The sequence below is a fragment of the Cupressus sempervirens genome, chromosome 10 (genome assembly GCF_028749045.1).
Source record: "Cupressus sempervirens isolate cs-2001-9-10 chromosome 10, ASM2874904v1, whole genome shotgun sequence".
Taxonomy (NCBI): Eukaryota; Viridiplantae; Streptophyta; class Pinopsida; order Cupressales; family Cupressaceae; genus Cupressus; species Cupressus sempervirens.
In genome coordinates this window covers 692,096,070-692,120,937 of record NC_143127.1, presented here as the reverse complement: position 1 = coordinate 692,120,937, position 24,868 = coordinate 692,096,070, and positions in this window count along the sequence as shown.

The window sequence follows — 24,868 nt, the reverse complement described above, 5'->3', positions numbered from 1 at the left end:
ATATATGTATATATACATATATACATATATATATGTATATATACATATATACATATATACATATATACATACATATATACATATATACATATATACATACATATATACATATATACATATATACATACATATATACATATATACATATATACATACATATATACATATATACATATATATATATATAAGTAGTAAAATGCTAAATCTTATTATGTCCTAATCCTAAATATTATTCCCTAATATTAATGCTAATCCTAGCATAAAATCACTTTGAAATTTAAATCTATATACAAAATTGAATCCTTAGTATTGATGCCCTTATTTAAAATTTTAAACCCTAATCCTAATGCTAATGGCACACCCTAAATTCTAAGCCCTAAATTTAATAATAATTCTAAACATAAAACCCCAAAACCTATTTTAAACCATAATCCTAAATTCTAAAAGCTAACCCTAAGATAAACCCTATCCCTACATTAGGTATAAACATAATCCTAAATTCTATTTGAAACTATAATCTTAAATGGTAATTGCATAATCATAAATATTAAAACCTAATCTTAATTCTAATTATCAATGGTAAACCCTAAGCTAATCATAAAACCTAAACCTTATGGCTAACCCTAATTAATAAACTATAGTCTTAATACTCACCCTCAATTATAACCCCAATATAAATATCTAAAATATTCTGTATTTAAAAATTAAAAATTATTATTCTTAATTATATAATATAAAAATAATCTAAGCATAGTACTACTTTACTAATATATTATAATTAAAATAATTAAATACAAAGAGATATTATTAAATTAAAAATATATAACCTCTCATTTTACATCAGGACTACTACTAGCTGTCATGAGAAGCATATCTTTTCAACTTATTTTATATATATTTGTACAATAAATTATATCTGACTTTTTTTCTTCTTCCTACATATTAATATTACTACACAGACCAAATCCAAGCTCAATAATTAAAATCATTGTTTAAATTCATGGACCAAGTCTAAGACATAAGGATTTTAGGAGATGAGTTAATAACTTCCATGTGTAATAGAATACTTATTGTAAGAAGCTGAGGAATTCACAAGTAAAGCCCTCCAAGATGGCAAAATTGAACCTCATGAATCTAGTCAGAATATATGGTTTTGACAGGCCTCGTTCACTTTCCCTTGCCATATAATGATAAAGAAGATGGATTTTTAAACATCTGCACACAGATTAAACGAAAATATCTCTGCTAATTTGAACTCTTAATGCAGATTTTCAATTTTTTTTGCTGACCACATATACCAGGCCGAGTGATGTTTTCTAATTCGACAATCCTATGATATTTTGGGATTCAAAAAGACAAACTATTGAGAAAACTGCACTATGGCAGAAATTGGAAACGGAGGACACGTGGATAGTGAGGTGGTTAGCTCATGCTCATATGTTTAGTGGGTCTTCAATTGTTGTCTTTTCCAACACCAGTGTAGAAAGAGAGAATGCTAGCAGAGGATATGTACGTGTTAAATACCTCAGACGAAAACCTCTCAGCCTGGCCGAGATTTGACAGAAAGCAGATTAATCAATAAGATCAAAAACTAAAAATGAACAATGATCATGAAACCCCATAATGAAATTAGAATTTGAACACATTTCCCAATACAAGACGTGAAGAACGGCCCGAACTATCAGTTTAAAAATAAAACACTCAACAGAGTTCTATCCAAAAGCTTTATCATTTATCAATTTCCTCGCAAGATCATGAAGTGCATACAAAACCAAAAGATAAAACCCCAATTGGGAATCTTTGGTGACGCGATCTCGTCTTTAGTCTGAAATCAAGCATTCAATTTGCACAAAGCAACCAACATATTTTAGACATAACAAGCTATATTTAGGATCAACCCCTTGCTCAGACACTCAAACCCTTGAAGGAATCAACCCACACATTGAACAAACAGCTAAAATCATAAACCAAACCTCCGCCAAGAAGACAAAGAAAAACACAAAATAGGGCTCAAATTGGCCCATTCGGCTATATCAAAAAGAGCCAAAAAAACCATCAGAAAAAATATCATCGGCCAAATCAAGTCGCAGGCAACAGGTGAAGTGAAACAGGAGAAATTCTATAATTGAGTTCGCGATGAGCCTTTGCAATTGAGTGGTAGGGGAGTTGCACCTAGTAGTTTAAGTGTGGAGATCAGTAAGAGTATATTCACAAATGAGGGTGAATTTTTGGGTTGGTTTCAATATAACGAGACATGATATCCTTTTCATCCGAACACAGATGCAGGTAAAAGTAGAATTGCTCATGCAAAAAATCGTGTGTAATTAATGCCTTTCACTCTATAGTGACCTAAACTAAATAAATTAGTATAATATACCTCAGCCAACAGTATGCAAAAAATTAATCTAGAATTGTTCTAACCAACACGCAGACACATATAGTTATGACTTTTCTTTTTTCAGTCATACATATCCATTAATCAATTAACATGACAATCCTTTCTGGCACTCCAATGATACAAGCTCTATACAAAGTGATATAGAACTGACCATATTTGAAGATTGTGATGCACTTTGGGATATGGATTCCTTTTGGACGAATCTGCTTTAGAAGACGAAATGCCCAAAATTATATGGTAAATTAAAAGATGAAAGACATACAAGTAAACGCATACAGAAAAAACCAAATCCACTAACTTAGATAGCATAGTATATATGAATGGAAATGCAAGCCTCAGAAGAAAAACATGCTTACCTGAGAACAAAGAAAACCTGTATAATGTCTCCTCTCTAGTTTTCATAACCATAAAATATGCTCAACCCTGTATTTGTAACCTGTGGCCACCGACATCCACAAACAACAATGAAAAATCACCCGTCAATTAAGGGATTTGAAGATTCACAAATTTACTCATTACACTGTTTTCTCAGAACAATGAAGTCACATGTACCCAACTCCATCAATGCTAAGCTGCTTTGAAATTCAAAGCTTGAATGCAGATGATCAGAGTTTTCAAAGTTGCGGATTTGCTGGCATTTTTGCAGTGCCTGCGCAGATTGAATTGACATTCCACAAATATGTAGCATCTTCAATTCCAAAAAAAACCTAACGTCTTGCCTTGAGTTAGGTTGTCCCCAATTTATGACTACTAGTGCGGCGCCCAAATGTACAGCTCTAAATAAAAGTTATCAACTAAACAATTAATGCTTTGACACAGGCACTACAATACAACAGCTCTATTGTCAAAGTATTTTTTGATCGTATAGTATGATCAGCACGGGTGACTTGAATCATGTGTTGAAATTAATGTTGAAGTCTTTTCATGCTTTTTAGTCACAATCTTTAGACTTACCTATTTACCTACTTTCTAAAACCTAAGCCAACAACCTTTGATTTAAAAAAAAAAACTATAAAAAATTGATACAAAATCCCACCACACTGACTATTCACTGTACAATCATATGTCAAAAATGCTTTACAAATTGAAAAAAAAAGTCAGAAAATGAAACAACAATAGAGAAACATTCTTGAAAAAGTAATTGTGAAAAAATCAAATGACTTCATTGGCCAGCAAAAAAAGGCAAAAAGAACATGCACTGGATGCTATAGTATCCTGCCTACGAACTAACAAATATCACGAAAAAAATATCAACTGCATTTTGACAATTCAGGTATACAAAAATCGATAAAATATTGCTCATGCTTTAAATGTAGACCATGAATATTATGCTTCTCTGTATTGTATATAAATAATGCTATAAATAATGTACAAGCTACAACAATTAACTACACACTCATGTATGTATCTTTAATTATGCTTTCAAATAAAACACACACACACACACACATATATATAATGGAAGGAAGCATGTAAATTTGACATTAAATATATTGAATTGTAGAATGTGTTATGTGTATAATAATAACCCTTAAGGGGGATCTAGAAATCTATTAGTAAATTATTGTATTTAAATATCTAATATTTTAAGTGAATCGTTTGTTTGAAATGTACTGAAAGACAAATAAATAGTTGTATATGTAAATATAATTATTATTTGAATGCTCTTTGTGGCTAGTTGCCAACAACTTGTAGGAAAAGAAATATGGATTAATTGACTAAAAAAAAAGGATATCATTAAATGGTAGAAAATTTGTGAATTGTTGAAATTAAATTGTTGTTGAATAGGTAACTTTACATACCTAGGATTTTTATGATAACAAATAAAAAAATTGTACACCTTCATTCTCAATAAATGTCAACCAATTAAATAGAGTCATGGGATGCGTATGAAGCCAAAAATGATTGAAATAAATGGACAAAGGAAGAAATTTGGAATGTTGCACTTTTTAATTTTTCATAGAAGTAGCTTCATAGACTTGAGTTGTAGTGAGATCGAGTGTAGGGGATAATCTTCTTGTTGGAAATGTAGTATAGACTAGGTGACTGAGAGGGGGGGAATTGTTGAAATTAAATTGTCATTGAATAGGTAACTTTACATACCTAGGATTTTTATGATAACAAATAAAAAAATTGTACACCGTCATTCTCAATAAATGTCAACCAATTAAATAGAGTCATGGGATGCGTATGAAGCAAAAAATGATTAAAATAAATGAACAAAGGAAGAAATTTGGAATGTTGTACTCTTAATTTTTCACATAAGTAGCTTCACAGACTTGACTTGTATTGAGATTGAGTGTAGGGGAGAATCTTCTTGTTGGAAATGTAGTATAGACTAGGTGATTGAGAGGGGGGGGTTGAATCAGGAACCAATAAAACTTATACTTTAATTCACCAATTAAACTTTCACAATATGATCTAGTCTAATTGCATGCATGAAGGATTGAAAGCAATAAAACATTCATAACACTTGACAACATATTTGGTAACCCAAAAACCTCCCAAATAGAAAGTAAAACTGGGGTGGGGATGATACCCACAAGCTTTATGACTGTAGTATAAAGTTAGCCTGTTAAAGCTTACAATTGATCACTTCTGGTGATCTTCCCTATTAGGAGTAGTAAGGATTGTTAGGTCCACCTCATGAAAGGATTTATGCAATACAATTAAGTATGCACTCAATTAGGAGATTTGCACAAGACTGTTAAGACCACCTTGTTAGAGGATTTGACTGATGCACCTGTTAGGAGGAATTAATGGTAGATCTTTGATCTGCAACTCTGTTTGTTGAATGAGATTCATTTGATGTATAATGATCACCTTGCTATGATAGATAAGACTCTACTTTTTTGTATACTGCTTGTAGCCTTTTTCTTCTAATTTGCACTCATACTGCTTCTTAATTTTTACACATTCACATTTGGATTTGACAAGATGTATTACATATATATCAATCCAAATCGTTACTTTCTAGAGTTGGCTACAATACCTAATTCATCATAATTCACTAAGTCAACTCACTGCTAAAAGTTTGGTCTGAAGACCACTCTGGTGATGTTCTAACAGTACTCGGCAACACTATTAACTTGACAAGCTCTGGCACTCAGTTGACACTGATACATGATTCGCATTGATCACTCGAGAGTAGCTTGAACTTGGTTAACACTTGGTGACTCGGTGAACACTGAAGAACTTGGTAGACACTAAAGGGCTCAGTTGACACTGTAGCTTGATCAACACTACCTTCATTCTCCTTCGTTAATACTATCAACTTGGTAGACACTAATAAGTTCAGTTAACACTACAGAGATTGGTTAACACTATAGAGGTCAGTAGACACTGTGAAGCTTGACAGACACTGATTTCTACTTGTGGAACTCAGTAGACTCTACGAAGCTTAGCTTACATTGCATTCTACAAGCTTGGTATACACTATTACCTATATGTGAGGTTCAGTAGCAATTATAAATCTCGGTAGCAATGTAATCAAACTGATTAAGTGTTTAGTCACTAATTAACAAATGATTTGACCATAAGGTCAATAATCTCTCCCTTTGGCATTAGTGACAAAAACACTAATCATACCAAAATAATAAATACTCAAAAATATAAGTCAAAACTCCCCCTATCCATATGCTTGGGTCTGCTACTTGGTTTTGACTATTATGTTGTTGCTCGGTAAACACTGACTCTATTTTTTGTTTTTCAAAATTGTTTTTGTAGATTTGTTATACATATAGATATATTTCCTTCTTGTGTGTGTGTGTGTGTGGATAGATAGCTAGATAGATGGATATATATATATATATATATATATATATATATATATATATATATATATATATATATATATATATATATATATATATATATATATATATATATATATATATATATATATATATATATATATATATATATATATATATATATATATATATATATATATATATATATATATATATATATATATATATATCCTAATTCCTCCTTGATCTTATTTCTTATGACATACATATCCCCCTTAATTTTGACACAAATGCCAAAAATGCATATCGACAAGGTAATACCAAAATGTGAGAGCAAATCACTATGTACCTTCAAAATTATGGACATGGCTTTGTCCCAATTCTCTTGCAAAACTTTTGAACTATGAGAAACTATCTGCACTTCAACTGATAGTTCCACCATGTGATCAACAATTAAGAAGTCGTTGTCATGGATCAATGTTTTTGCATTACATCCAAATGGGGAATTATCATACCCTATATTTTTGCAAGTGTAGCCCTTATCCTAGCTTCTTCCCTCAACAACTCTTCTTGCAAGTCTATCAAATATTTGATCATTACAAAATGTGCAAAACTGGTGGTAGGGTCACGTGACAACTGGTGTACACTTACCATCATATCAATATTAATCTTTGACAATTTATCATTTATTTCCTTGGTTTTCACAGATAAAGAAACAACATTATTTACAGAGTTTTCAAAATTTGCAAGAATAGTGGACAATTCCACATGATTAATGGCAATTTTCTGTGCCACTTTCTCCAAAACTTTGTTCTCAAACTTCCTTTCTACCATCTATAATAGTTTCTCTTGTCCACTCAATTCTTCATTAAACTTGTGAATGTTGGATACAATTGTCTAATTGTGTGTTGTCTTTGATGTTAAACAAATTTCATATCAGTTGGCAGACAGTGCTTACCAAGATCAATTGGTCAGCAAATTGATTTTTAGTGTCTACCGAGCATTCCTGGACATTACTCTACGTAGATAGTGTCTATCGAGCTCACTCGGGTGTCGAAAGAAAATGTGGCTGAAAGTAGTGTTAACTGAGCTCATATGGTTAATGAAGGAAAGTTAGTGTCCACTGAGTTCACTCGATCTCCAAAGGATTTGTGCAGGGTTCGCAGTGTTAACTGAGCTTCTATTGGTTAACACAGGAAATCATTTTAGGAACAGTGTTTATCGAGCAGGGTTGGCTAATAAAGGGTTTTGTTGATTTGAGAAATAAAGTTTAATTATTTCAAGTATTAATTCTAGCTAACTAAGATAATGATTGTTGGTGATTGTAAGTTGTAAATGAGCCAACTTGATAATTTGAAGCATATATATGAAAGGTCAAATTGAGAATTCTAAAGTATGAGCGAGTATGCAAGTGTGTTGATTGTTTGAGAAGGAACAATGTGAGCGAATTTGAAGGATGGTCATATATCCTTGAGGAGCAGCAAAGTTATATTTGATCAGGAAGGATCCAGTGAAGCAGATTATAGATCTGTATCAACAATTTAGTTGCATCTCATTCAAGTCATTTCATTGTTACTTTCTTACCATTGTAGCAGTGATTCCAAAATCTCTTAGCAGAGTTGGTTTAATAGCCATTTGTAAATCCTCTAATAAGGTGACAGTTCTATTGAATTTTTTTAAGGACCTTTTGCAAGGCCACTCCTAATAGGGTGAATAAATCCTCTAACAAGGTCACACCTAATAGTGTGTTTTGTAACCTTTAACCAAGTTAGCTCCTAACAAGGCTCACTTCAGAAGAGTGAAAATCAGTAGCTAGTTACTTGGTGGTTTTTCCCATATTGGGTTTCCACGTTAAATCTAGTGTCTCTTGTGTTCATGTTATGACAATTATGTTCCAGCTTCCAAGAATATTGAATTTGCATTTGAGGCCAAGCTTTCACTTAAAGAAAAAGGGCAAGAAGATAAAGGACACTTAGTCAAAAAGTGAAGAAGAATCAGAGGAAAGTTCTAATAGTGATCTTGAAGTTGTTGAAGCTCTACTTGCAAGGAAATATTCTAGAGGTAGAGGAAAATACAAAGGTAAAGTTCCCTTAATCTATTTTTCATGTGAAGAAATTGGTCATATTGCTGCCAGGTGCCCAAACAAAGAAAGCAAGGATGAGAAAAAATGTCACAAGTGCAATGGCAAGAAGGATTTCAAATCATTCAAGGAAAAAGGTAAGAAAACATGTTTTATGGCTAAAGATTTTGACAATAGTGAAGATGAAATAGTTTACATTACTATAAAAGATGAATCTGACGATGATGAAGAAGATAAGATGGCACTTATCTCTTATGTGAGAAAGAATGATACATGGATCATAGATAGTGGATGTTCACATCATATGATTGGTGACAAAATAAAGTTTGAACACTTTGAAGACTATGATGGTGGTAGTGTAAGATTTGGAAACAATGAACCTTGTTGCATAAAAGGAAGAGGTTGAATCTTATTAACCAAAGAACTTCTATGTGATAATGCCTATTGGGTTGAAGGACTAAAACATAATCTATTGAGTGTGGCACAACTAATCAATATTGGATTCAAGGTAGAATTCATGCATGGCAAGGCAAGACTACTGGATGACAAAGGAAAACTAATTGGATCAAGCAAACAAACAAAAGGTAACTTGTTTTATCTTGATCTTGGTAAGTGCTCATGTTTTATTGCTCAAGTTGAAGAAAGTTGGTTATGGCATAGAAAGCTATGTCATGTAAATTTTGATAACATGGTGAAAATAAGAAAATTTAGGAAAGTAAAAGGCATTCCTAGTTTGAAGAAACCTGATGTTGGTCTATGCAAGAATTGTCAGATTGGTAAGATGGGAAAGACTAGCTTTAAAAGTAAAAACTATTAGTCTAAAGATATTTTAGAAATTGTGCATACTGATTTGTGTGGACCTATTGGAATTGAAAGCTGTACTAGAGAAAAATTCTTCATTGTTTTTGTTGATGACTACTCTAGAATGATGAATGTTATGTATCTAAGAGAGAAGTTAGAAGCATTTGAGAAGTTCAAATGGTATTTGGAAAGAGTAGCAAAGGAAATAGGAAAAATACTGAAATGCTTAAGATTAGATAGAGGTGGTGAATTCATCTCCAGTGAATTCAATAACTTTTGCATTGAAAGAGGAATCAAAAGACAGGTATCAACTCTTGGAACTCCTGAGTAGAATGGAATAGCTCAAAGGAGGAACAAATCTATCATGGATTGTGCAAGGACTCTAATGATTGAAAATAACATTTCTATCAAATATTGGAAGGAAGCTATCAGCACTGTAGTTCATACCTTGAATTGAGTACAGTTGAAGAAGGACTCATTTAAAACTCCCTATGAGTTATGGTATGGCTACAAACCCAATGTAAGTTACCTAAAAGTATTTGGAAGTAAATTTTATATCTTAAAAGAATCTAGAAAAGGAAAATTTGATGTGAAGGGTGATGAAGGTATATTCCTAGGATATTCTTGCAAAAGTAAGGCATATAGATGTTTGAACTTGTCTACTCACAAAATCATAGAAAGTGCACATGTGAAAGTTGATGAGTTTGCAGAAAAGACTAAAGAAGAAAGCAAAAAGGAACCAGAGGATTACATGAGATTTGTTTTCATTGAACCTGATACATTTCCAAACACATATGTCAATCAGGAGACTATAACTCTCGAGTCTTCAGTCACCGAGTTGCAAGAAGTTCAAACTGAGTCATAGTCTGAAGCTACCGAGCCAATGCCTACTGAGTTTGAAGGACCCGAGCTGTAGACAAATCAACCATAGCCACAAGTTGAAATTCAAAATGAGGACAGTGGAACTCAGTCAAAAGGCAAAGAACTTATATTGGCCAAGTATGTCAGGAGGCATCATGCACCAGGCTAGATTATTGGAGACAAATCAAAAGGTACTATGACAAGAAGTAAGCTAAAAGGTACATGTTTACTAGCTAATTTTGAAACTAGAAATGTCAAAGATGCATTGGAAAATGAAAGTTGGATTAAGGCTATGAATGAATAGATAGAGCAAATTGAGAAGAACAAAACCTAGACTCTTGTACCTAGGCCTAAAGATAAAAATGTGATTGGAACAAAATGGGTATTAAGGAATAAGTTGAATGAAGATGGTAAGGTATCAAGAAACAAAGCTATATTGGTATGTAAAGGATATTCTCAAGAAGAAGGCATTGATTATGGTGAGACTTTTGCTCCTATTGCAAGATTGGAAGGTGTTAGGACCTTACTTGCATATGCAGCACACAAAGGATTTAAGGTATATTAGATGGATGTCAAATCTACATTTCTCAATGGTATTCTTGATGAAGAAGTCTACATTGAATAAATTAAAGGTTTTGTTGATCCAGACAGAAAAGACATGGTCTACAAATTACATAAAGCATTGTATGGTTTGAAACAAGTTCCTAGAGCATGGTATGAGAGATTGCATAACTACCTTATTCATATAGGCTTGTAGAGAAAAAATGATAACAGTAGTTTGTATATCAAGGAAGGACCAGATAACAAGATTGTTTTGGCAGAAATATTTGTGGATGATACTTTGTTTACAGGGAATGATGATCAATGCAAAGAATTTTCAGAGCAAATGAATAAAGAATTTGAAATGTCTATGTTTGGTGAGATTAAGTTCTTTGTTGGTCTTCAGATATAGTAGAGCAAGAATGGTATCTACATTACTTAGTCTAAGTACATCAAGGAGATACTCAAGAAGTCTGGTATGGAAGATTGTAAACCAATTGGAACCCCCATGTGTACTGGACTAAAGCTTACCAAAGATGATGATTCAAAAGAGGTAGATTAGACCTTATATAGATCAATGATTAGAAAACTATAGTATGTGGTTCATACAAGGCCTGATATTGCTTTTGCAGTTGGTATAGTAGCAAGATTCTCAGCCAAACCTAGAGAAAATCATATGATGGCAATCAAAAGAATCTTGAGATATCTGAAAGAAACTAAAGATTATGGACTATGGTATAAACTTGAAGGAAATATAGACCTAAAAGTGTTCATTAATGCTGATTGGGCTAGAAATCTACATGAAAAAAAGAGTACAAGTGGAGGAGCATTCTTTCTTGGCAAAAGATTGGTAGCTTGGACAAATAAAAAGCAAAATTGCACATCCCAATCTACAACAGAGGTAGAGTATGTTGCAGTAGTAGTGAATTGTTCTAATATTTTTTGATTTAAACATTTGTTAGAAGGCATTAAGGTGGAGATCAAAGAACCAATTGTCATGTTTTGTGATAATACAAGTGCAATTAACATATCCAAGAATCCAGTGATGCATTCCAAAACTAAGCATATTGCTATAAAATATCATTTTGTCAGAGAATTGGTGCAGGATAAGGAAATCATATTAGAATATGTCCATACAAAAGAATAGATTGTAGACATATTTACCAAGCCATTACCTAAGGGTGCATTTTTGTATCTAAGATGTAAGTTAGGGTTAATTCCTCTATCTGAAGCTTACTAAATAAAGCCTTAGTGATGCATCAACAAGAACTAAGTTGAAGATCTATCAGTTGATGCAGCATAATCAAGAGAACATTGCATATGAATCAGTACTCAAGGTACATTGATACTCATTTGGTATGTGTTGTCTTTGGCATGTGTTGTCAAAGAGGGAGAGATTACTATCATATCTTTCTGAAATTTGTATGAGGGAGAGTTTACTATTTTGAAGAAGAAGCTATGTAATTCCTTTATAGAGGGAGATTACTATATTAGAGAAGTTTGTAGCATAAAATCTAAGAGGGAGAAAATTTCTATCAGAGAAAGACTTGTCTTCAAATTTCACTATGCTATGACATATTGTGTTGCCATCAATGTTAAAGAGGGAGATTGTTGTATACAATTGTCTAATTGTGTGTCATCTTTGATGTTACACAAATGTCATATCAGTTGGCAAACAATGCTTATCAATCTCAATTGGTCAGCAAAGCAATTTTTAGTGTCTACCGAGCATTCCTGGACATTACTTTGCATAGACAGTGTCTATCGAGCTCACTCGGGCGTTGAAGGAAAATGTGGCAGAAAACAATGTTAACCGAGTTCACATGGTTAACGAAGGAAAGTTAGTGTCTACCAAGTTCACTCGATCTCCAAAGGATTTTTGTAGGGTTCACAGTGTTAACTGAGCTTTTGTTGGTTTACACAAGAAATCATTTCGAGAACAGTGTTTACTAAGCAAGGTCGGCTAATAAAGGATTTTGTTGATTTGAGAAATAAAGTTTAATTATTTCAAGTATTAATTCCAGCCAACTAAGATAATGATTATTGGTGATTGTAAGCTGTAAATGAGCTGACTTGACAATCTGAAGAGTATATATGAAAGGTCAAATTGAGAATTCTAAAGTATGAGTGAGTATACATGTGTATTGATTGTTTGAGAAGGAACAGTGTGAGCGAATTTGAAGGATGGTCAGATATCCTTGAGGAGCAACAAAGTTATATTTGATTAGGAAGGATCTAGTGAAGTAGAATAGAGATCTGTATCAACAATTTAGTTGCATCTCATTCAGGTCATTTCATTGTTACTTTCTTACCATTGTAGTAGTGATTCCAAAATCTCTTAGCAGAGTTGGTTTAACAACCATTTGTAAATCCTCTAACAAGGTGATAGTTCCATTTAATTGTTCTAAATACCTTTTGCAAGGCCACTCCTAACATGGTGAATAAATCCTCTAACAAGGTCACACCTAACAGTGTTTTTTGTAACATTTAACCAAGTTGGCTCCTAACAGGGCTCACTTCAGAAGAGTGAAAATTAGTAGCTAGGTACTTGGTGGTTTTTCCCATATTAGGTTTCCACATTAAATTTGGTGTCTCTTGTGTTCATGTTATTTCCTTTATGCTTGCATGTTAATCATTGTGAATGTTTAAGATCAGTTAAAGATAACATACACTCCATTTACCGAGTTACAACAAACTTTTGTATGTTTACCGAGTGATAGTAGTAACTAGTTTTATCAGACATCTAAGGGATCTGTGGATTTGTTTTTGTGGTAACTGATTCACCCCCACCCCCCCCAGTTACTCCATCTATATTTCCAATAGTGAACTAGGTCAACAAGTTGATCCAAAATTGGTTGCTTCTCATCAACCCCTATACTAAGTGCATCAACAGATATGCCTTTAATATCTTCAAGCACTTGATTTTTCTTCTTCTTTTCTTCTCTAAGATTTTGTTGTTTTTCCCTTTTCTTCGATAGCTCTCCAAGGGTGTCCATTTGATTAGGAGTAAGATTGGAAAGATCCCAATCTGGTATTACTATGTCCTCCTCTAGATCAATCTCTTCATTTGATACTTCTACCTCTTTACCCTTTTCTTTCTTTTGTATAGTAGAAGGAATAATTTCCTTTCCTTTAATTAAATTCTTAGTGCTTGATTAAGGCTTAACCTCAACTGTCATTGCACTTGCAATAGAAACAAAAGATACAGAAACAATATTGCTCAATGGAGAAATAACAATAATAGCAAGAGAACTTACTATTCCTTGTTACGACTCAATCTATCTTGCTACTATGAAGAGTGGAGTCTGCTGCTCGGTAGATGAACTGGTGAAAACAACACTCATCATTGTACTTGATAAAATTGCTCCAAAAATCAATTGGGTGATCGGTGGAACAATGTTTACCTCAATTAACTTGGTGCCAACCTTCTCTAAGCTGGATGGCACTAAGGCTTTGCTCATCCTTTTCATCATCTATTTGCACAACCTCCTCAGTAGGTTTATGCATTCCATAGATGGTCTTCAATGCAATTGTGTTTGAATTCACAACTGATTCAATATCTTTTGACAGAATTAGAAATGCATTGAATTTAGGGGTTAGCTTTTGTTCATTCTTCTCCAATGACTCCTTCACTTCCTTGTTAGAAAGATTTTGCATAAGTTTTCTCAAGGTTCGTTCCCTGATATCCTTGAGTCCATTTTCCCATATAGGTGCAACTACCTTCATTATAACATCTCAAACTTGAGTAGTTAACTTACTCAGAGAATACTTCCACTTAGCCATTTTAGCCACTAAGGATTCTTCTATTTGTTTTTTCTTTTCTATGCTCCTCGTATCATACTTAAGAGACTTAAAGTATGACATACTTCCTCCTTCTATCAGTCTTTTTAGTATTTCTTCTAAGGTAGGGGCAGACTTGTGAAAGATAACTTTTTACTCTTCTTCATCTTCTTCATCTTGTAATTTGAGCTTCTTCTTGGATTTTGCAGGTCTCCTAGTGAATGATGTGAGAAAGGACCTTGTAGGCCTTGTAATTATAACCTTTCCCTTCTTCTTGGGAGGCTCTTCTTCTTTTGCATGTTTCTCTTCTCCTTCCTCTTCTTCTATATCATCTCCCTTTCCTTCTGTTAGTAAAAGAGGGGAGCTAGACTTCTTGTTTTCTATCAAAAGCTTCTCCACCTTCTTTCTTTGTCTCTTCAAGGCTTGAGGAAGCTTGATTTTCAAGGAAATCCTAGCCTTAGCTTCTTCATACGTACCAAATTATGGTGCCTTTGGGTCCACTAGCTCATTGGCAAGAGCCTTAATTATATCTCTAGTATCATCAATGTTAACCTCATATCCAAGAGGTTTCACCCATGCTACCCTTGGCCTTACTACCCATATATGAACCTTGTCATAGTCCACAAGGAAGCATATATCTTGTTCATAGTCATCCACTAGCTGTTTGGGTATCCTGAATCTACTCTACATTCTCTCCTTAAATATCTCAAAGTATGCATCCATAATTCGCTCAAAGTTTTCTCCCATTTTAGCTATGAATTTATTAATTTGATATACTACAAGAATATACTTCCTCCAAACCACAGTGCCCTTGGAAGGAAAGATTTTTTCAACATAAAAGAATAGATAGGTCAAGAGTGATCCAAACTTACATAGATTGATCTTTGATGCTTGGATGCTCTCCATGTTTTTGCTTAGTTGGTTCAGCTACAACTTGACAAGGTCAAATGATAGATTATTCTTGACCACTTTGTATGCCAAGTCCATAGCTTCACACATAACTTTGTTCAATCTACTCAAACTGTAAATCTTGTGGGCAATTACATGGATTTTGAACTTGATTTCCATGTCTGTGACACCATTCAATTTCATACCTTTTCCATCCCACTCAACAAGAATCTTTTAGGCTAGTTCAACCTAACCTAGGGTTTTGGTGGTCTTTGCCTTGCTAGTCATAGGTAACCCTATTATCCTATGTATCATCTTCTTCATGATCAAAATAGGATGATCAAGCCATAGCTTCATGTCATGGACTTAGCTGAGAATATATCTAATCCACTTTCCATGAAAGTCCCTTAACATGTGCAATATATGGGTCAAACCCTTTGCTTCCAAATGCTTGTGCTCAAGTTTCAAACTACCATCCACACAACACTTTGTATGTCTGATTTAACTCTAGGGTTCTTAATTCTCGAATTGAACAATGATAAAACAATTGGATGTTCTGAATTAGGAGTACCTTTGGAGGAATTTGAGATTGTGCTCCAACTAGGTTAAGTTCTTTCACAATTGTTGGACACAATTTGAATGTTAGGGATTACTATTCAACACCTTAGACCAACATTTATGAACCTTTATTCACTTTGTTGTTGGAGGAAGATGCCATTTTTTCTTGATGATGCAAGGATAAACTTTAATAAATCTGTTGTGAATTGCTCAGGGGTATGAAGATGCTCTTCACTCTTTGCTCTAAAATTCGCGATGAAACAATAACCTTCAATTTCTTCCTTTTAACCAAAATTTGTCTTTGAGTCACCATTAATGCATCATACTTCAGGTAGCTCGGTGGTAGCTTGTCCAACTTGACTGATTCCTTCAAACTCAATAAGGTCTTCAAGTCTGAAGAGTCATTTACTTAGTAGAATCTCCAACTCGCCATCTGCATCCAAGCTCGGTTAGGTCATGCAACCTGACTTGGCTCGGTAAGGTCTTGTAACTCAACCTTGATTAGTAAGGTCTTCCAACTCGACCTAGCTCGATAATGTCTAAGACATTACTACAACTATCATCCAACTAGGTGATCCCCGTGCATCTGAAATATTGATTTGGATATTTTTGCTTGCTAATTGGAACTGATTTGAGATGTCTCCTTTTGAATCATAGTTCTAGTAATCTCCATTGATAACTAGTTCGAAATGGTTGAATCACCCAACTTATTGACTTGGGTGTCAACATTTTCAAGACTCTAACATGCATTCTTAGGAGATCCATTGTTGCCTCATTTGACTTGTGATATTATACACCTTTGCTTTCTTTTCATCTTCAACTCTTCCTCGATTCATATAGTTCTTGGCAAGATGTCCAAGTTTTGTGCATGCAAAGCATCTCTTTGTAGTGTCTCTCTTCCTCATGTGATGTTTTATGCAATTTTCTTTAATGTGCCCATACTCACCACAGTAGTGACATATGCACCATGTGTTGTAATCCCAACCAAATATAGCTTTAACAATTTGATCTATTGGGTTCCATTTCTTGGTCTTGCAATTTGAACATTTGTGCCCTTGTTTGTTGCAATTGAAACACTTTCCTTCAAACTTGGTTTTCTCTATGCATTCACTTGCTCTATGTCCATGTTTGTTACACCTATAACACTTTCCATTGAACTTTGATTTACCATTTCTCCAACACTTGTTTGATGTATTCCCTATCTTTCCACAATGATTACAAGTAGGTCTTTTATTCTTTTGAGCTCCTTGCTGAGATGATTCACCTTCTTTTGTGTATCCTAATCTAACTTTTTGTTTGTGCCTAAATTGATTTTTCTCATTTAGTTGATTCATGCTTTCTTGAGATTTCATCATCCTCTCATTGGTTTTTTTTTCCATGCTGAGATCATTTTGCAACCTTTCATTCTCTGTCCTCAAGTTGATAAGTTCTTGATTTGCATCATTGAGTTGATCAATCAAATCTACTTGCTAAAGAGATAGTTGATGAATTTCATTGTCATTTTCTTCTATCTTTTCAGTTAGCAATCTCTTCTCTTCTTTGGCTTTGTTCTTTTGTTCCAAGTTTTCACACATTCTAACTGATTGAATTTCTTGCTCTCCTTTTAGCTTTCTAACTTCATCATTTAGAGTGAGATTCTTCCCAAGTAGGTCTTTGATTGCTGCATTAGCTTAATCTAAACTTTAGTCTTGTCAAATGTCTTCAATTCTCTCTTCTATGGAGAGATTGTCATTCATTTGTGTTGCAAGATCTTTTCTTCTTTTCAAGGATTAAGAGATATATTTCTTCAATTTCTTCAATTGATCCATGGTCAATTCTAGATCTAACTTTTCATTCTCAATGGCTTTCTCCAGTCTATACACTTCCATTGTCGTTGATCTTTTCTCAAGCTGCTAAACTTTTGATATGAGAACCAAATGCTCTGATGCCAATTGTTCGAAATGTAGTATAGACTAGGTGACTGGGGGGGGAGGGGGGGTGTGAATCAGGAACCAATTAAAATTATACTTTAATTCACCAATTAAACCTTCATAATATGATTTGATCTAATTGCATGCATGAAAGATTGAAGGCAATAAAACATTCATAACACTTGACACAATATTTGGTAACCCAAAAACCTCCCAAATAGAAAGTAAAACTCAAGTGGGAATGATACCCACAAGCTTTATGACTGCAGTATAAAGTTGGCATGTTAAATCTTACAATTGATCACACCCAGTGATTTGCTTTGTTAGGAGCAATAAGGACACTTAGGTCCACCTGGTGAAAGGATTTATACAATACAATTAAGTATGCATTCGATTAGGAGATTTGCATAAGACTGTTAAGTCCACCTTGTTAGAGAATTTGACTAATGCACTTGTTAGGATGAATTAGTGTTAGATCTTTGATTTGCAACTCTATTTGTTGAATGAGATTCATTTAATGTATAATGATCACCTTGTCGTGACAGATAAGACTTTGTTTTTCCTTATACTGCTCGTAACCTTTTTCTTCTAATTCACACTCATACTACTTCTTACTTGTTACACATTCACATCGAGATATGATAAGATGTATTACATCTATATCAATCCAAATCATTACTTTCTGGAGTCGGCTACAATACCCAATTCATCATAATTCACTAAGTAAGCTCACTACTAAAACTTTTGTCTTGAAGATCACTTGCATGATGTTCTGAAACTTGGGAACATTGTCAACTTGGCAAGCTTTGGCACTTGGTTGACACTGATACACGATTCACATTGATCACTTGGGAGTAGTTTGAACTTGGTTAGCACTTGGTGACTCAGCCAACACTGAAGAACTTGGTAGACACTGTAACTTAGTCAACACTAGCTTCATTCTCATTTGTTAATACTGCTAGCTCTATGGACATTGATAAGCTTGGTTAACATTGTAGAGCTCGATTAACACTATAGGGCTCGATTAACACTGATGAGCTTGGTAGATACTACGAAGCTCAGAAGACATTGCTTTCTACTTGTGGAGCTCAGTAGACTCTGTAAAGCTCGACTTACACTTCATTATATCTCTAAAGCTCGGTATACACTGCTATCTATATGTGAGGCTTGGTAGTAATGTAATCAAACTAATTAAGTATTTATTAACTAACTAACAAATGATTTGACCATAAGGTCAACATTCTTTCTTTCTAAGAATATCATATCAATTCTTTTGCATTTTGTAAAAGCAATCAAAAGAGAAGGAAAGCTCTATATGAAGTCCTTGGAGGGATTTGACTTTGGAAATTATTGTGATAGTAAGGCCTTGTCTTTTAGTTTCACCTATATTAATTGTGTCTCTATCTAGGGTTAGACCTTGTGATTTGTGTAGTAATAGTCCAAGTTAGAGCTATTGGCATCAATGTTGACTACCTTGTGCTACGAATTCTATTGGAATAAATTTTGGGTTCCTTGGATACAAGGGTAACTATTGAATTCTATCATAATATATGAAGGTGACAAAAAAGGTTTAGAGCCTATTGGATACAAATGATGTTTGACCTCTCCAAGAGATCCATTGACAAGCCCAACTCCAATCAAGAGGTTTGTTATGAGCAATCCATGTTGAAGTTTACATAATAAGACCTCTTTGGGGAGTTGGTCATTGTTAGTTGTTTCCACAAGTTTACATTATGTATTTAGCGCAACAAAAAGTGGAGTAGGTTCATTTAGAACTGTTTTAGCATAGTGTACTTTTTTTACAACTAATTAGACGAGTTTTTCTAGTTCATGTTGTTCCTTGTATGACCATGTGCAAAAGTTGTGCTACACAACTGATGCAGGAGCATCCTGGGTGTAAGGGCAATCTTGCATCACCCAAAAATATTTTATTTTTAGTCTTTTCTATTTTAATAAGGACTAGTAGACATGGTGGTTACTATTTATGGGAACTTGCTATTTTTAGTAAGTTTGTCATATGAGCTCAAAATGTTCTCATTCTCTACAGGAAGGTTCATTTTAGAGATATAAGCCTACCATAAAAATCGCATTGCTCCAACTTAAGTATTGGAGAAGTTATTGCAGACTTTCGGTGGAACAATTTGTAGAAAAATCTTTAGGCTCACCGTTGGAGGCCTTAGAGTGCCTAGATGAGGTCTGAAAACTTGACAGAAGGGTGCTAGCACTAATTCACACCTATAGATCAAGATCAAGCATTTCCAAAACTTGGTTATAATAGCCAATTGGAGCAACAGTTCATGAGTTATGGCCTTCCGAAGTTGGGCTACAAGAAACTTTTGAAATAATTGTCAAAGATGTAATTGGCTGACTCTATATGTTTTGTTAGGGTCTGTCAGCCCTAGGTATTAAGTTTGAGCATCTAAAACCTTCCTAGGCAGCATAAAACTACCTATTTAAGAAAGGCCTGAACATTGTCTAGGACAACTCTAGGTGATGGTTCACAACCTATCTTGCAAATTATTATATTAAAGGCGCCCATGTGGGTTAGCATATTGTACTTATGAATTCTGTAATTTCGCATTTGCGGCACAAATAAGAAGTCCATATTTTGTTCTCACATTTGCTGTTGTTTCTTGTTTCTGTTATGAGTTATGGTATTGAGGGGAGTTCCTGCATCAACAAACAATAATGGAATAGTTAGAAATGGGAGAAAGTGCAATTAGTTTTTGTTGAGTCAATTGTTTACACTCTGACCACAACTTAGGGAAATACATTTTGCAAGATTTTGGATTTCCATTTTATTATACCCATTCGAGATCACTCACATGTTTGACCTATTAGATGATAGTGAACCATTACAGTTATAAGGAGTACTGGAAACATTGATTATTAGAATGGGTTGTTGAGGATTCTCCATTGCCTAAAAGGCCAAAACAAATGTTAAATCTAAAGTAGAAAACTACTAACATTATTTACAATCCATGAGTTTTAACACTTTTTTTTTCTTGCACTAGTTCAAATTTAAGCCATGATGTTTATTGTTATATAAACGATGATATGAAACTGGTTAATTAACAAAATATCATTCTTGCTCCAATGTTTAGTTAAATAAATAATAGACGACATATTTCTCTATAAAAGTAAAATAACATAGAACAATGAAAAGAATATTAAACTTTTATTTATAATTGTTTCATTTTTGTCATTCATTAATTCACTTTGTAGATAGTCTTTTATACACCACAAATACTTTCTATTTCATTACTAATTTGTTCGAATTAGTCAATTGATCGTATTAGACTAGTACACTTTATTTCAAAGAAATTTAACAATTTTTATAAATCAAACAAAAATTACCATCTTTTAATAGTCTTTATAGACACCACTAAAATGGATAGTATTCAAAGACTTGTCACTTTTTTCTTATCATTTTGGGGAACTCTATATTATTAGAAAAAAATAATAGAAAAAATAACCAAAAATATAACATATAATAATTTTTATATTTAATATAATTAAGTTATTTAAAGTTGTATGAAATATGAAACTTTAATTACTATTATTATTTAACTTTTAGTTTCATAAATAGATAAATAATAGTGATTATTTAATACTACTTAACCATACATACATACATACATACATACATACATACATATAATAAAATAAAAGTATATAAGAATTAGTAACAGTTGAATATATAGTTAATCATTTAAAATTAATAAAAAATAATCAATAAAAAAGAAATAAAAAAAAAGTAAAAAAATTATTACTTCAATAATATTTCAATAAAAACCAAAGTATAAAAAATTTAAAGTTTAAAATAAAAAAATAATGCAGCTCATAATATAGGGCAAGTACAATTTCTGTGCCGAAACTTCGACTAAAGGAAGAAAAATACTAACAATAATTTTATCGAGGCTCAACCATGGATAATGTTATCTTGTCTATAGCGTGGGACAAGATGAAGAGACACGGTAGTGTAGAGTATATTTCACGCAAGGCCAAACATGTTCAATTGTCACCATGACCCACATGATCTCATCGTGAACATTGGGCTGGAAGTCTGAGTGCCTAATCATGCACGAAAGAGTCCATTCCAGAATAGTAGCAGTTGTGTCTATCCCCACTATGAGGACCTTCGAAAAAAGTGTCATGAGTTTTTAAACTAAACTGCACAGAACCACTATTGCATGAATTTTAAATTTCACTAGAGTTTGATAAGATCTGGAAATATGGTCTTAATTAGGTATCACTTGCTAGAAGAAAAATATTTTTACTCGTTCCTAAAATTGACTCTTTCAGGGCTAGATTACAACTTGGGAGCCTCATCAAATAATTTGAGACCATTAGTATGGAATTCAAAAATTATATTATATTGGACTTCACCAAATCAAAGACAATCCAATAACATAGCCAAGTTATTATAAATGGAGACTTTGTCATTTAAATGGTAATTGGCCTCAAATTTACTAACTTTTAATCCTACCAAGACATGTGAGAAAATGATAACAACATGAAAAGTCACATAGAATATCATGCTCCAGTAGTTATAAAAAATGTGAAAAGAAAAAGCTTCACAAAAGAAGACTACTAGGTTCTTTGATAAAAAATAAATACTAATATATTTTGTATGTCACAAAACTAAAAGACCAATTTATCCTTAATAACTACTTAGATACAGACATGCATGATGTCAAATAAAGTTCAAAATAGAGTCTCATCCATTTATACATCAATATTATAATCAAATACCAATTTCTTATCAAAATTTTGAACTAGAAAGTTTGAGGGTAAAGGCAACAACATAGATAGAAAAATAGCTTGTGTTACAAATGACAATTTTATTCCACAAGACATGGAAATAGTTTATGTAGGTAGAATAAGCAAAGGTTACACCCAAAGAATACATTTAGATCAATATATTTTCTATAGGAAGAAGGAATAGATTTTAGCAGAGATAATAAAAAGATTGTTTTCAATACAAATGCAAATCAAATCTAATGAGTTTTCTTAAGCACTAATATTCAAGACAAATATGTATTTTTTAGTGCTAAGTTTGTACCAGTTTAAAGCTCTATAAAAAATGGTACCCTAATGGAGTTGATCATTGTTAAAGAAGGAATTGATGGAGATGAGGGATACAAAAAGAGTCAACATAAGTAGCCCAAAATTGGCTAAGATATTCATTTGCAAGAAATGCCCCTACCCCTATCAATGGAGATAGACCATTCCCTCCATTAGAAATACTTGATGATAAGAGTGGCCTTAATGCTTTTTATGTTATAAATAAATCATGTGTATGAGAGGTTGTCAGATTTGATGTTGATAGCTAAACTATGTTCAGAAAACCATGGTCAAAAAAATAATGATCAACGTGAGTCAAATTTTGGTTGGAGGAAACTCCAAAAGGAAAGCCTAGTGGTTAATTAGTGTTTGTAATGCCTACCCCTAGTTTACTTTTCATGTTAGATTTTCAGATTATTTTAGGCCAATTTTATGATTATTGGTACTTGGGTACCAGATTTGATTAAATATCATTTCACACTCAGTTGATTCATATGTGATGAGTTACTTAGTTAATTCATTTGTTCAGGATTATTTCTATGATGATACGTGTATGTTCAGTTAGTGATTTTCAATTATCTCATGATGATTAGTAAGATGAATGCTTTATATGTAGTTCTATGGATACTTACCCCATACTTGCATGTGTATGGTGTACTTGTATGTTTTACTTTATGATTGATGTTTTTGATATGGTTGAGGGAGGGAGTCATAGTCATCTGCTAGTCAGGATCTATACAATGCACCACTTCTGCCATTACATGTTTAGTTTAGATTATATGTGTATGTACATGCATGAAAATTATGCAAATTATAGGTACCAGGTATCGACTTCCTTGAATTGCTAGGATGAGCATACCCTATTGCAGTATCTCAATGGTAAAAGAGGGGAGATAATTATTGAGTCCAAATCCTAACCCTAAGCCATTTGTCTGAGAAAGTAGGACAAGTACCTAAGTTGTTTACCCTTTTGAATTCATCAAGTGATGTGAATTCAACATTTTGACCCTAGAGTTCCATGTTTTGTATTTCCTTTCATTCTGTTCTTGTGTACTATGATGGATTGTTATACTCTATTGTATTGTATTTCATTTCATAGATCTTACAAGATGATGTAATCTATTTTATGATGTATATTCTTTCAATCTTTCATACCTTGTGACTTGTACAGTGGATGATTGTGCATTATGATTATTTCCAAGTGGCATCCTGTAATGGTATATTATTTAAATAGATTCATTCTTGTAGTTATTCTTTGATTTGGATTTCTTATATATTGGTTTTAGTATTAATTAAACTTAAATGTGATTCAACATCATGGGACCCTTAAGATATGTAATCTATTTATGTATTGCTTATGTATATATGTATGTTATTGCTTTCACGATATTATATTTGTTGTTGTTAAGTTATTACCTCTAAAAAATATATTTGACAAACTTAGTGAAACTTTAGGTTAATTTCGTTTGGGTTCCCTAACAAGGCATTACATCTAGTATCAAAGCTTGAGTTTCTACATTGGGAACTCTGGGTATATTGGAACCCCACTAGTTGATAACTAGTTAATTGAAACAAAACTTAAAGTATTATATGTATCTATTTCAAAACTTCAACACTTGAACTTCAAACTGAAACATACTTAAACCTAGAAGTAGGTAAAACTGAATTGAAATCTTGTATTGTATTTGAATAGGGTAAAAATAGAGATCTAACAATGCTTATAACATTCACCACTATTCATTTATTATTTTTGAGTTGAAATGGAATAAGTAATAGAAATACTTGAAATTTGACAAGATAAGATACATACCTCAAAATATCACCAATTTGGAAATACCTATTTTTTGATGCTTGTGTACATTTTTTGGAAAATCTACAACCCGTTCCACACTAAAAATTTTAAGATAGAGAAAACCCAAAAAACTTTTATCCTTCTGAAGGCAGGTTGAGCTTGACCTAGTTGGCGGGGCAAAATCTTACCCCAAGTCACAATTGTGCCTTGAGAATTTGACCTTGACCTACACTGCTCCAATGAAAATTTTGTTCACGAATCTCAACAGTTTGCACCAAAAAGGGTATCCAAATCTATACTCTGATCTTCAAAACAACACCTGCATATATCTAAAAATAGGGTTTTGGGGTGGTTGTATAGGGTTTTTCCTTAGTTAAACCCCTATTTTGGTGATTTCCACCTCCACGAATAGTTGGATATAATAGAATATGTGTGTGTATT